The 12,158-nt window shown below is 37.3% G+C and overlaps 1 protein-coding gene across 1 annotated transcript in view; it reads right to left on the reverse strand.

Moving 5' to 3' along the window:
* Nucleotides 1–12,158, reverse strand: part of COG5 (component of oligomeric golgi complex 5) — a 187,900-nt gene that overhangs the window by 30,233 nt on the left and 145,509 nt on the right. The window lies entirely within an intron of this gene.

The following is a 12,158-nucleotide window of genomic DNA, read 5'->3' on the forward strand; positions in this document are numbered from 1 at the left end:
ACAACCTGAACTCCACTAGCTGTGCCACCTAATATATTAGCTACGTAGAGGTCAATTTGCAAAAAGAAGAGACATAATTTAGAGGTTCTAAGTGTAGGATTTGAACGAATGTGTCGAGGCAAATAAAGTCCTTGACTGATGAGGATAAATTAAAATTAATGTTGTGCTTTAAAAAAAAAAATCAACTAAAATTTAAGAATAAATCATAAATAAGAATGTATGTTCTTGGAATGACTTCTAATTTTTCAAAGAAGAAATAATTCAAGACATGAAAAAAAGGAATAAGCTGTGAGTTCAGGCAACAACTTAAGACGTACTTAAAAACATTTATATTGCACCCTCAGGATGTTCCTGTAGCTTCCAGATATTTTTTTTTAGCTTCCTCAGAAAAATGTAAACTCTATATTCTAGGAATATAGAAGAGGAGCTCCATGATGAAGGCATTCAAAATCTTATAGAAAACACAATCATTATTTTGGGAAGAAAAATTTGAAGGGATTGTCGCATCCTTGACCAAGAAAGAAGATTGAACATCATGCTCACACTATTCATGCTAGAACGACAGTAATCATGGAACCATTCCCCCGGGGGTATTTCTGTTGTAGGTTTTTTTTTCCTTCCTTAATATTTTCAAAAGCGGAAGAAATGGAAGGAAAACAGCAAATGGTCTTTCTGTAACAAAAAAGACAGGATTTATCTCTAAGTCTTTGAATCATCTGAGAAGAAAAGCACTGTACAAATAATCAAAAGTGAGTAATGCTTCATGGTCCTTAAATAATAAGATGCTTTAAAACAACTCCACTATTAGAAAGCACCTAAACCCAGCTCCTTTAAAGAATCTCAAAGAATCCTCCTAAGCCTGAAGCACTCAGAATCATTTCTCAACTTCTGAAAATTATGCCCCTTGTATTTGACATTTTTTCAGACTCAGGTTTATCCAGCTGGCCCAAGTCTGCGGAGGATTTCAAGGACAATGTGTGTTGATCCTGATAACTCTGAGTGTAACAGTTTACCAAATTTTTCATGCTTGCCAAATTAATGACTGAATGATTAATCATGTTTTATATGTCATCCCAATAGCCGTTGGTCCCCACCAACTACTGCGAATGCACCTCCAGAGGTGACAAGTAGACATCCATCCCCAAGACATGCGAGACAGGTACAACATGATAGGGTGGTATTCACCTACACATAAAAAATATAATTAACTTATTTAATTGCCATCTGCCTTTTTTGGTATTGAGTCCAGGCATTAATTTGAGATTAGAATATTTCTACCCTGCAGAGGTTATAAATGAGCTTTACATTGTCCAACTCTCATTCGAGTTGTTCCAAAATTGCAAAATTTCAGAGCCTTTACCCTATCAACATGCATGTAACCAAATCCATTTCTGAATCATAGAATTTAATTTGGTGTGAAATAACTTAGCGCGCACCATAACAAAATACTGTAAGGATGGTGCAATCTTGCTCTTTTTCTACCTGTTAGCAAAATTACATGCTAGATCTAAAGAAGTCTTTAAACCACCTTCCCAGAAAGATAAAATGAAGTACACAGTACTCTCAAACCCAGCATTTTATGCTTGGATGATTTTTGCTGGAGTTTAGCCAGTATCTCTTAAAAAAAAATAAAAATCACACATTTGTTATGTGAGTCACGATCCCACCAGCAAAAGACAACATGAGAATGAAGAAAATGTTTCATGAAGTTATTTTTTAATGCAACTTTCTCCTCTAGATTTTTAATTCAATTTTTAAAAGTTTAAATGCTTAAGTGACTGATGTTATCACAGACATTTCTAAGTATTCTTTGACCAATAAGTACCTTCCTAATGACTGTTTTAACAAAACTCTTCCAGATTATTTTTAAATTAGACCTACTGCCATCTTTAGCTTTTATTACTGTACAGTGAAATAGTAATTATTCTGAAATTATTTTAGTATATAATAGCCTCCCACATATTCTATTTAAATACCTATTAATGACTTCCTTTAATGTACCAAACATTGAATTAATATTTTTGGGCTCTCTCATTTAAATAGCATAGATATAAGCTTTTCAATGACAGTAACACCATGTCTTCTAGGTACTGTTATAATACAATTAATTCACCATCTCAAAAAGAAGTGGGGGAAATATAATCTTTCACATTACTTACACCATTGTAACTGACCCGTTATTTACAGAAAACCTTTCCCGAAGTGTCATTTCACTACTGTTCTTGACGATTTGTGAGCTTATTACATTTCATACTTCCATCCGAAGTTCACAATATTCGACATCTAGACAGGAGGACTAGATACATTTCCCTGGAACTGTCAGACAAATCTCATTGTTGGAATACGTCCTGAATAGTGATTCACCCACAGATGAAAGCTCACAATTCAATATAACACCATCTAATACGACACATGGATTAATTCTTGTAAGATCACATAATAAAAAAGGCAATCAGAAATTTGCTTTATGTCATTACAATGAGAATTCATCACGCTTTTCAATTCAAAACCATCACAGGCCTCATAAATTTGCTGGAGTTTAAATCTGATGCCAAAATTCCAGTGTATGAACAGTATTTTCCCTTCACTGGAAGAATTTGATTCCAGGAAATCTTTTCTCTCTCCCTCTCCACCCTGTTCTCCCCTACTTTGTTGAATTATTCAGATGGTTAAATTTAGCTTTGTCAGAGAAGAGGATGGGTGGACAAAAAACCACAACAATGCAGATACCCCAAATCACATACTTATGCCAGTAAACATCAGTAAACATCCTAATGGAGATGCAGCTCACATCTTGCTACTATAGCATATTTCATTTGGGGAACTTTTATAAATTAAATAAGCAAAACAATGTTTTTGCTTGGTGTAAGGTACATTTCTCCTTGGGAATACATATGACTAAAGCCAAACCAACAAATGCTTTTCTCCATAAATGAGGTCTTAATTTTTTTAATTTCCCTAAGAAGAAACCAGAATTGTGGCCCTACTATATCGACATCTTTCCTTCTTGCAACACGTTACACGTATTTTTCCTTGCCACTAGGCAGACAGGGGCACAATCAATGGAGACCTTGCTTAGTCTGGCCTCCCTCTGCCTTTTCCTCATCAACCACCAAGCATAGACTGAAAGGTTCAGAAAGAATTCCTGTCTTCATGAATACCCAGAGAAAACTAAGAAACGGTCCTTCTCATTCAACTGCTTTATCATTGCAATATTTTGTTTTTAAATCCCACCTTCCTTTGCATTTCTGCTTTTCTTAACAACTTCACTGATTGAGCCAAGACGTTCCAATATAGTCTCGGGATCAGTTACAATACACTTAGCCCTTTAGATTCTGGACAAAAATATGCCATTCATATTGCTTATCATCTAAATAACCCACTGAAAACAGCTTATTTAAATCTTCATTCCCCTGATCAAGCATGACAGACACTTTTTCTTCTACAAATGACATTATGAAAATTCCTTGTAAAGATGATGTCTCTTTCTCAGCTCGGAGTTTAAGCTGAATAGATTGTTGGTTTTCTATTCCACCTGGCATTCTAGCATTTTCTTTCCTCATTCTCTTTATTTCAACAAGGTTTACAAATCAAGGAGAAGCATTAATAAATCAGAGGTTGTTTTTAAACAGTAAAAATATAAACGAAGATCAGAGCACATTTCATTGTAATCTCGGGAAGAGGGATCCTGTAAGATCTGTGAAGCCATGGCATGATAGAATTATGCTTTCAAAACTACATCACCAAAACCAAACATCAGACTATTTTCTATTGACTATCATATATCAGATGCACCCACAAGGAAAGAAATCATGAAAAAAATCGAGAGTCATCTGCCACAAGATCACGAATAGTTATGATGATGGGATGGATGTGCAGAAAGTTGAGATCTATTTTAAACCTCAGTAATTACAAACTAGATTTTAAATATACTAAAAGGAAAGGATCAGCTTTTTTGCAGAAAATTTGAAAGACAAATAAATTTTCTAGAGTGGTTTGAGAAGAATATGGTCCATTTTCTCACATTCTGCCTCTTTGAACTCAAAAAATCTCCCAAATAATCTATTGCAACCCATTCTAAATGGCTAGCTAGTGGACCAGAGATATTTATTAGGGAGATATTAATTCTGAATATCCACTAGAAGTGGAAAATTGAAAAGATCATTATGGGTAACTGCAAAAGATTAAGCCACCCGAGCAGCATAAAAGAACACAACAGTAGCTGAGGATGTAAGTAAAGCAGAATTCAGAATCTTGCACCTGCAAATCACAAGCTCAAATATAAACTGGATTGAAGGACGAAGGGAGATAGATTGTCTGTTTCAGTCCTGGAAAGTGGGCATTTATTAAAACCTTCATAATGTGTATCACTGACTGACAATCTTATTTGAAGCCTCAGGAAGGAAACCTGTGACTGAAAAGGTCTGAGAGAAGAGAAATTAATCCTTAAAAATTATTCCTATAGAGTAGAGACAGAGCACAATGGCAGGGTAATGCACTGAGCCATACAAGTTTTGTGGGCAATACTAAAAATAATTTAAGAACAACTGCAGCAGAGCTGACTTTCCATTATATATATTTTGATGCTAATCTTATGTAATGCATTTGGTGCTGATCAGCATTACAAAGATCGGTGCTCTAAAAATATCTGAATATGACAGATAGATAGATGCTCCTCAGCCTATATCTCCATCCATTACATTCACTAAAAATAGAATATTAAATCAAAGAAGGGATTAGTTGCATTGGCATCCAAAAAGGTGTCATCTGAGTTGGCTCAAAGAACTATTTGGCTTCCTGAAGAAAGTGTTGGACTCTTGGAAAGACTTAATATCCAAGAGTTTTCTTGCACCCATCCAGCATTATTTGGAGTTGCCAGCTAGCCACAACGCCACAGACAACTGTGCTTTTTTCAAGGACTAAAACTCTGGTAGAAATACCAAATGCTATTTGAAAGTAAGTCAAGTACAGCTGACAAGCATTACAGAGAGAAAAACATGTTTAGGAAAGCATATCTTTTGAAGCTCTGGCAATCTAAGAAAATCTTAAGACCAAAAGCAATGTTACTATAGAAGAAATCAGCATCTCCTAACTTTTGCCTTAGAGATTTATTTACATCAGAAGTAAGAAAGTATGAATTCCAGATGCAAGAGAAAAATTACCCCAATCTGTCAGCATTTTAAGCTTCCTCTTGAACAGATTTTGCATGTCGCTCTCGTTCAGTCTCATTCACATATTGGCTACACCCATAGCATTAAATTAAACAGTGCCAGGAAAGGTTCCTGGATCCGGCACGTGACCATCTGTACTGCTAAACTGTTAGGACAGTCACTAGCAAGTTTTTGGCCTGGGCCAACAATTACTCTCCCAAATAATCCCCAGCCATGGCTCAGGAGAGGCACTATTGCAGAGGCTGTCCCCGAAAGGGCGCTGGCAGGTAGCCACGTGCTCTGGGGAAGGGGAGCCCTTACTGGCCATGGGGCAGGCTGGCCCGCGCTGGCTGGCCCCAGCGCCCAGGAATGTTCCCAGGCACCTTTCCCTGGCCAGTATGGACGTTACTGATACGTCCTGTGCTGGAGACTGAGAGAGTTCACAGCTAGGGTGACAAATTAAGTCCTGAGCGTCGGTCATAAACTTTAAGTGACCTTGTACTCTCAACAGAGAGAGGCAGACATTAACATAAACATCAGGGTGACAGCATGGAGCAATTTAATACACAGCCTTTCTGCAGCAAAACCAGACACGTTTTGCTGATCCTTGAAGTGAGGCCAACACTAATCAGAACAAGCTTCGATGATACAAATTTGCCTTCAAACAGATGAGACCAAGCTCATTACTTACTTATACATTTACTGTTCTGAGGAGAATTATATGTTTTTCTTTCCACACCCATACTCTTTCAAAAGCAAATCCAGACCTTCTGGGGACAAGCAGTGAGTGACTGAGATATATCAAGAGTTTGAAGGAGGGGCTGAAACAACAATGAACTGTTACGTCTTTCTACTTCTTACTCTCTTTTTTGGTATTTACTTTCTTAAACAATAATGCACTAAAATCACCTGTCATCAAGTACATGTTACTCATCATTATGACAGATAACAATACTTTACAGTAACACAGTCCCAGTTACACTTAGTACCAGTTAATTGAAAAGTAGATCTCAGTAAAGCCTCAGAACAAATAGTTTAGCAATAATGTATATTAGTTTTAATCATAAATGTTTTTATGTCAGAGTCACTTTAAACTTCAGCATTAATCCAATTAAATTTTTAGAATCGTTTTACAACATCTGAAATCCAGTTTCACCATTGCATTGAAAAACAGTATCAGGCTACATCAAAGCTTCCCAAGAACCTTTTGGTACTTGGCTGAGTACCCGTATATTACTGTTCATATTACTGCTCTAGTACTCCATGACTGGTGCACAGTCTAAAACCATGTATAAGATGACATAACTTAGATATTTACTTAAGCAAATGTAAATAAATCTCAATATACTACTGAGATCCAGGATAGTGAGAAAGAGGCTGCCTACCCTCTATCAGGTATCAGCTGATGCTGACTTTTCCCTCAAAACAATCCAGAATCTAAAAACCTCATTCACCAAAGAAAATCCATACAGATTTCTTTGTGTCCCAAGTGTACAGTGGTCCATTGCTTTTGGGATGAGAATAGAAGTCGTCTCTCATTTTGCCTTTTGGCAAGTCTGGTACCAGCGGTCTTCAACATGTGAATCGATGTCCTGCCCTTTGAGGATACGGGACAACTATTTGAAGCTTGGTGCAGGGACTCTGATTTTTGAGGTACTTATTTCTTCTCTTTAATCTCAAAATTCACTTCTATTACTGGGTCATTAGCATTTTAACTTTGAAATATATAAAATACACCAACTGTCACCTTATGTTTTATTAAGGTGATCAGGGAAGAATTCTTCAAAATGACAGGAAGGACTGTGCTCTCTGTAGAGCACTTAAAACTTTCCACGTGGCTTATACTAGGCAAACCTAATAATGAGAAAATCCCACAACCCAGGGTAAAATCCTGATGAGAAGCCAAGCCTCCACCATGAGCTGTGGGCAAAGGATAGATCAGTAGCTCTCCCAGAGCACTGCCCACAGCCTGTATTTCAGGCCTCCACCTCATTCATCAACTTTTGTAAGATGTATGACACAAGTCCAACCACATTTAGTTAAGGGAATAAAAAAACTATTCAAATTCTTTATTTCCTTCCTCCCTCATTACACCCACTCTCCTCTCCATCTTCTGAGTGCTTCCTCTTTATGATTGCTTACAAGTCTGACAGTGGGAAAGATCTCCATTATATCATCTGCCTGCAGCCTCTCGTCTGTTGGAAAGATCCCTTTTTTAGACAAACTTTTCTGAAACATATTACTCCATAAAATACAATATTCCATATTTAGAACCTCTCCCACTACAGGCAGTCACAGCTCCCACTGATTTTAGCCTTATCTACCCTAACCTTAGGATAAATCTGCCTAGTGTAATACGGCCATGCAGATTCTTGCTTTGCCTGTACTTCAAGCAGACATGAGCTTGTGCTCCAGGCTGAATGAGAGCATTGCATTCAGCAAGGTGCCAAGGCTGAGCTGGTCACCCTGGCTTGGAGTGGATGTGCCTTGCCATCTGGAAGCATAGGAGAGCGAGTTTGTGTTTGCCCAAATTATGTAAGCATACCATTACATATCCACATATAAAAATGGTTTTTAAGACAGTGTGATCTGCCAGAAGTTGCCAGCATAATCACCCCCACCTGCTCTGAAAAGCAAGTGGGCAACCTGATTTTTACAATCCTGCCTCTGCAAATTACTCTTTGCTTGTTTATTGGCCAAAAGATACCAGGCTACTTTGTCTCTGACAGCCGTGCCTTATGGTGGGAGGAGGCAGCAAGACACACAAGACAAGGCAGGAAGGATTGCTGTGGGACTCTGATTGCAATTAATAAAAACAGTCTGACAGGATGACTGTAATTCTAGGGAGGAAACTACCAGAGGTCTCCAGGTTCAAAAAGTAGGAGAATTGCATCTTCTCTAAACAACTGCATTTTCATGTTCACAGCACAACACATTTCATCTATGTGCACTTGGTGGGTGTGTTAGTGTATTTCAATCCACCCACATGCCAAGCTGCACAGAAATAGCACAAAAGTAAGAGAACATACAGTACTTACATCTCTACTCACAATATACGAGGTAACTGAAATGATCACTCTAAAAGCAGAAAGAATGCAACAAAAAACACCAACAATAAATAGTTTGAAATAGTCCTGTGCTGGGAAGGGAATAGACCAAATAGGGCTCTTCCATCTTCAATCTCTATAAGGACAACGGATCTTGCAATTTATTTTTCTGCTTGTTGGCAAAAGTACACCTCTTGTAAACTTTCAGAGCTTTTAACCCTCAATGTTTCATGACTTCTCTCTGCAAGACTTTCAGTTCTAAGTATCAGTAACAGAAATAGCTCTATCAACAGGCAAACCAAAACATAGTAATTGCAAAGTTGCAATAAAGAGATTTTTAATTATGAGAGAAATCACAACATCTCAAGTACATTTAAAATTCAGCTCAGAAAACGACCAAATTACAGGTAATTAACTGGGGAAATACAGTTTTGTCTCACTTCCAATCAATAGGTGACCATAATCTTCATTTTTATATACATAAATGAGAAACCTGATTTAAAGTAGCATATGAACAAAATCAAACATTAATTTAAAATACGTCTGCAATCAACCAGGCATCTTTTCCAAAAATGGACAGCCAAAATCTGTTCACTTCTTATTATGGAAGATTACTGCAGAGTATTATTCTAGAGCAGTGGTCTTTAAAGTGGGAAGCATGCACCACAGGTTATGCAAGACAATCCATTGGGGTGCAGGAAGAAAATACCAGAACTTGAATAATACATGTATATAATTTATAAATAAATAAATATACATATAATGGGGGTGCATGCTCAAAAGGTTTTTACTGATAGGGATGCATGACCAAAAAAGTTGAGAGGGCACTGCCCTAGAGGATCCTGCCGTGCAATTACTGCTGCCATGTCAAAGGCATCTAATGAAGATGTTGCTGAGATATAAGCTCTCTTTTACATCTCTTCTCAACTATCGGTTATAGAAATGGGTAAAAATTTCTCTAGGAGGCAGATCTGTGAGCTCCTATCTTTTGTTAAGCAACATGGATTCTCACCACCACCACCACCACCACCCCCCAAATTACTCAACTTTTCATTTGTTTTCAGGAAATGCAATTTACTGGTTTCTCATTAATCTCTTCCCTCCATTGTACTTATTGTCAGCACTTGATGAAAGAGCTAATTTTCCTTATGTGGCCAGTTAAACAAGAGCAAAACATGTTATATGTGTCAATCAAGATGGGTAACCTAAGGTATTTACAACTGGGAGTGGATAGGCCCTCTGGAAAACTCCAGGAGAAAAGTTAGTGTTCTTTTTTATCTCGGCTACCTCACTTGTATGAAAAAGTGGCTAGTGAACAGAATCTGGCTCAGTAAGCAGCCCTTATGTTAAAAAAGTAAGCAATGGATTACAATGTGAGAATGCAGAAGAGGAAAATTTTGCTCTTATACAAAACACCATGGTCAGATTTGTTAATCTCTCTTCCAATCTGGAATGAGAAAGATGTAGAATTGGTGACTAAATGGAAATCTTGCGGTGTCTGTAATCATTATGAGGATGTTTGGGCTGCCTGATCTAGAGAAAATGTGAATAAGAGGAGATAAACGAGTAACGACACAGAGAAAATATACCAAGCACCCTTCCTCGGCATAACCTACCAAAACACAGGATGGGTGGTAAAGTTGAAAGGTAATACTCTTAAATTAACAGAAATATTTTTTTGAAATGTAGTGCAATGTATAATTATCCTTTCAAACTCCGTAGAGTAAGAACATCTGCAATTACATGGAGTGAAATTAGGACAATAATTCTGAACGCTTCACAGCATACACCAACCACATCAAGCATCAGCAAGGGGTTAGCTACAGATTCACCCAACAGCAGAATTCACCTACAGCTCTCAGAAGGTTATTCATATCTTCTCTGAAATCATTGGAACTGGCTAACACAAGAATAGGTCTCAGGCACAGCAACAGCTACTTCTTGGTGTGGGAAAAGTTGAAAACCAAAAGCCAGCAGTGTACAAAGTCACAAGTAACACAGAGAAACGTTTTGGATTCACAGGAAGAGGCTGTTTTTTCTTACTTGTTTTTGCTTTGGTACTATATGTACAGATTGCTAGATGCTGCTTTTACTCAAAGGCAAAATCTTTGAGTCTTGAATAACATTTTTCTTGTTATTTGTCCTGTCTAAAGCTAATGGGAGAAACAGCGATGAAATCCTAGTGAATTGCCATTCCTTTTGTTTTGTGAAACTGAATAAATGAAAACCCTGATATCAGAATGTTTCAACATTTTTAGTTCGCACATTTCAGTTTTTCACCATTCAAATCTACCTGTAATATTAGAGCAACATTAAAAAAAAATTCTCATGACTCCTAAAAGCCCCTCCCAATCTTCCTTCACTGAGAATTCTGAGATACTTTTGTTTACTTTTGATTTGGAAGACATCTCAATTGTGAATTCCTCCAGGTAATTAAATTTCCACCTTTAGCACTGCTCTACTATAGCTATCAGAAATAAAGCATCTGAGCGGAAATGTTACATGGTCACCCTTCTCAGCTTTAGAAAGCTATTGTTGGAGGCTGGATTGGAAGACTGAATGAAGATTGCATTCTTGGCTACACCACAAAAACATAATGAAACAGTGCTGTCTGACATAGCTCCTGTTCTACACATGGTACACATTTCAGGCTCAATCTGTCTGCCCAAAAATAGGTACCAAAAAAGTTAAGATGTTCTAGATGATACCCACAGGGCTGGCAAGCATGGCACAGGACAAGCAGGAGAGCCCTGCCCTTCTGGAGAGGCAGCTGGAGGCTAGGCATGGTGGTTTAGCACTTTAAAGATGGCATTACACACCTATGCCTTGGCACCTGTGTTGAGCCCTTTCAGTTTTTAATTTTGTAACGCGTATATGTATCAGTAAGGAAAGAAAAAAAAAGTAAAAAAATGTAGCTGTGCGATACATGGTTGATATTTTTTTACAATTTGCAGGTATATTCCTGAAGGACATTGGTGTTCATTCTGCCAGTTTGACTAATCCCGTCACTTGGTTTTTCAAAGTTTCAGGTTATATTTTCAGTTGTCAAATTCAAGAAGTTCAAGGGCTCAGGTTCCCTCTTTACTCCTACATTCTTTTAGTTTACGGTCAGCTAACACAAAGCCACAAATCATATACTTGTCAGTTTATTTCTACATACCCTTTTTTTCAGGGTTTCTTAAGAAATTGCCAGCTGGCTGATCACAAAATGATGTACGCTTTTGAACAAGCCACTGGCCAGATTCAAACTCTAACAGAGCTGATGAGCACAACAGACCTTGGTGCTTCCACAGTTACAGCTGATATGTCTTTTCTTTCCAGCTGAATGCCACTATTTGACACTACACTCCATGATGAGTAGAGACACAGGTGTAATATTTTTTACTCACGATGACTCTCACAACCTACTAAAAATCCTGATTTCTTTCATGAGCAAATTTCACTCTGAAATTACAAAGCCATGATTTGGTGTCTTTAAAGGAAGACCCAACTTAAGCACTAAATATGTGGCAAAACAAAGTAAATGCAGATTTTTATTTTAAAATTTGAAATATTCTTTACGGCCTTCATGACTGCTTCACCTACGTTCCTCTTCCATACACTAGTTTGCAAACTTCCAATACAATTCATCCAGCAGACATAGTAAACAAGATGCATGTTATTGAATTTCAAATTTTTTAAAGCTATTCAGAGATATAGCTGCAGGTAAACTTAATTGCTGCAATTTTTTTTAGCCAATTGTTACAAAAAATTGTTAGCAAGTATCTCTCTTTAAATGAACCATATAGTAAATGTCACTGGAGTGTGAGTTTGCTTTCAGAATTAACGTTGTTTAAGTGAAAATTTTATTTACAAATACAAGTAGTTAGTAATTACTTGTGGGTCTGCATATTGCAAAAATTAATTTTCATCTCTTCATAAGAAAAACATTAAAATTTCAGCAACAGACTTCCCAAGAAAA

The sequence above is a fragment of the Egretta garzetta genome, unplaced genomic scaffold (assembly GCF_000687185.1).
Source record: "Egretta garzetta isolate BGI_Z169 unplaced genomic scaffold, ASM68718v1 scaffold33, whole genome shotgun sequence".
Classification (NCBI taxonomy): domain Eukaryota; kingdom Metazoa; phylum Chordata; class Aves; order Pelecaniformes; family Ardeidae; genus Egretta; species Egretta garzetta.